A 3,405-nucleotide genomic window follows, 5' to 3' on the forward strand; every position below is an offset into this window, starting at 1 on the left:
ACCATTCAGGCTACAGCTAGCGCCGACTCCACCGCAACCGCTACCACCGAATGTGAACCATTGAATGTCAAGATACATCGGAAGCTTCCTTGAAAAACAAGAACCACTTGGGGCCAGTCCCAGTTACTAGCTATGGCCTAGTCCATTAGGGTCTCTAACTCATCATGGTCATATACGGTGGTGGCAGGTGGTGGTAGCCGTTGCAGTGGAATTGGTGCTGTAGACAGAATAGTAGAGGCCAAGGTCATCTATTATTTTAATGTCATATATATTATATATGTCCTGTTACTATTTTTACATGACAAAAGCCGGATCCTTAATTATGATAACCATATTAAACAATAAAAATTTAAAGCTGGAGAAATGGCATTGCCAGAAATCAACATGCTCGATAAATGAAGATATTATCATATACTAGCTAGTACTTGAGTCAAATTTAAAATTTTCAGAAGACTGCAATCCGACGAACCTCAATCTCCCAAAACATGCAGTAAAAATAATCCAACAATAAAATGTTATCACAATGGAATCCAACACTATTAGAATTACACAAACTTCAAATCTATGGTAATGAGATTATAGAGCATATAGTTTGTGTAAAAGTAATCACTAGGAAGATAATAACAGCTACGGTAGAAGCAGTTCTCCAAGGAGTATTCAAATAATCACGTCTCAGCATAGCCTTCCATCTATGCCAAAGACGCTCATAACATGTATTCAAATCTTCATATAATAATTGGAGTTCGTGCTAGAAAGTAGAATTTGTTGGCCAATCTTGTTGACCAAAGTTGTCACTGCATTACTGGCTCCTAAAGTATTATTTAGGATTCCCTTTTGCACAAGTAAATCCACATCTTTATAGAAGTATCGATAAGGGAATCCAATACGAGAATATAATTGGTAACATAAGCATCATGCAGATAGTGACATTGCTCTAAGGCCACGAGGTTCCGAAAAAGAGATTCTGTAGTAGCCCATAAATTTAAGCGTGGTAGTTCGAGCACTCCCTTTGTGAATTTTAAGTCAAATAAGGATTGGCTTAAGCCCTCCTTAAACTTCACTCCTGCCTTGTCCAACTGGCTCGTAGTTTGCAAATGCTCAAATTGAAATCGACAACATCTTTTTGGTAGCTCATTTGATGGAGGCAGAAAAAAGGTTCTTAACAAATCACAAAAGTGCAATATTTTCCAATTGGGATCAGCAAGAGGCACATGCAAGGTTATACCTTGACTGTCGTATAGTTTAAAGATTTTGAAGGTAAGCAATTTGAAGGAAGCAGAGTAGTTTGAGCAAGTTGGGAATGCAAGGTTGTATAATCTCTCCATAACAAAGAAAGGAACTTGATTTTCAAGCAACCACATGTCATAATCTACAGTACACATCTTCAACCGATGCGTAAATGCTGTAGAGCTGTCGTCAATACTCCATTCTCCACGCTCACTTACTAAATCAAGGAATAACGCAATAATGAAGCTCGCATTTACCAAAATCATTTTCACATAATTATCACTGCTAAGTCTCAGCATAACATCGACGAATAGCTCCTTGCATGTACCTTATAGTGCTTACTAAATTCTCCAAGTCTAGCACTGCGTGTTGCACAATTCTCAAGAAAATATTTCATTTAAAACTTTTCCATGGCTTTCAATCTTTTATTTCCATGGTGAAAAGGTCCTATTGATACAACCTTAGGAGTGTAGGCTTCTTCGTTCAATTTGCGAATATCATGTGGAACCCTATAGATGCAACATTCAGGTGATAAGGGAGACTCCACGCTTCCTAGCATTTCTTTGATTTCATCTGTCAACCCTCTGTCACCTAGCAAGTTGGCTTCTCTATCAACTTCTCCATTTTGACTTTCGTTTCCTCTTGGACTGTTTGCTTCTCTTTGACTTTCAGAATTTTCATTCACATTTATTATCAAAGCATATCCTTCTTCTTGAATTTCTGCACTTGCTGATTGTTCCATCTAGCTAGCAAGTTGCATTTCTTAAATTTCCTAATGACAAAGACACGAGTGATCACTAGCTAGCATATTAAAAATATTGGAAGATAGTTCCCAAGATGCGGTAAAATCTCGTTTTTGACCTTTTTCTTTTGTAAGTTATAAATCCTTGATATACACAAAACATTAAAAACTAAATTAGAATTGGGCGTGATAACTAAAATGTCTACTGATGGTGGTGGAAGAACACACACAAAAAAAAAAATATAGAAATTCATATGCATAGCAACTTTAATTGAGGTTTGTCAAAAGCAGCAACTTCTATATATGTTAAACCACAGCAAACGGTAAGAGCAATAGAGAAATATAATGCCATATACCAGAGAATACGAGAGAGTGAGATAGATAATATTATTCCACTGGTAAAAGAAAACGAAAGAAAGAAAGAAGAGGGGAGGGGGGTTCACCTTGAAGAAACTTAGCTAAGTGATCAGTACGCCACAAGTACACGACTTCAAAAGCGACACACAGCTAGTCCTTCAGCTCCTGCAAACCAAATGCACATCTGCTGTTTGGCTCCAAAAAAATAGAATATATAGAGGGTTGGGTTATAAAGAAAACAAGTTTGAGTATAATTACATTTTAGCCCGTCAACTTTCAACACATTTGCACAAATTGCACTTAGCGTTAATTGCGAAACGGAGTGTCAGAAAATTCAGTAATAATCCGAGACACGAGTGGACGACTAGTTTATCAGGCTGCTTGCTTCACATATTCTTGTTAGATTTTTAGGTGAACGGTGGTGAATTTTAGAGAAATACTATGATTTTTTGTGGGTTCTTTTTTTTTTTTTCATCTTAAGTAGATATTATTTTTTTTTAAAAAAAATGAGGAATAAGTGAAATAAATTTTTTTTCTTATTTAAAAAAAAAAAAATAGTATTCTCGTACAATACGAAGAATACGAAAATAACCTTACATTCCTTGAATTTTAAGCATGTACGATCTGCATAGTTGAAAATTGTCTGCCACGCGTTTCATCTAAAATTGCTTCTGTTTGATTTTCTCTAAATTTAAAGGACAAAACTATTTTTTTATTTTCTTATTTAAATACACTTCACAATAACTTTTATTATCTTTTTCTATACCATTAAAATATTAGTTCTTTACAAAATACAAATTTCTTACATCCCCTCACATTTTTTACAAAATTTTTGTGTTTTTGTGTTTTTTTTTTTTTTTGGGGGGGGGTTTGTTTCTGTGATTTATTATTAATTTTTAATGTGCTTAAATTAAAATTAACTAAGGGTCTTATGTTTTAACTCATTCCAAGTTTTCTTCTTGCTGTTTTCTTTTTTCTTTACACTTCTTTCCATTTTAAATTACATGTATGGGAATTTTTTAATATGTTTTAATTTATATGCATTAAAACTTAAATTATATATGGTTCTTATGATAGTA

The 3,405-nt window shown here is 34.4% G+C and overlaps 1 pseudogene; it reads right to left on the reverse strand.

The window, feature by feature from the left end:
• Nucleotides 1–562: 562 nt before the first annotated feature.
• Nucleotides 563–1,969, reverse strand: LOC132177190 (UPF0481 protein At3g47200-like; annotated as a pseudogene).
• Between the last annotated feature and the right edge of the window lie 1,436 nt (nucleotides 1,970–3,405).

This window comes from Corylus avellana, chromosome 4 (genome assembly GCF_965113065.1).
Source record: "Corylus avellana chromosome 4, dhCorAvel1.hap1.2, whole genome shotgun sequence".
NCBI classification, from domain to species: domain Eukaryota; kingdom Viridiplantae; phylum Streptophyta; class Magnoliopsida; order Fagales; family Betulaceae; genus Corylus; species Corylus avellana.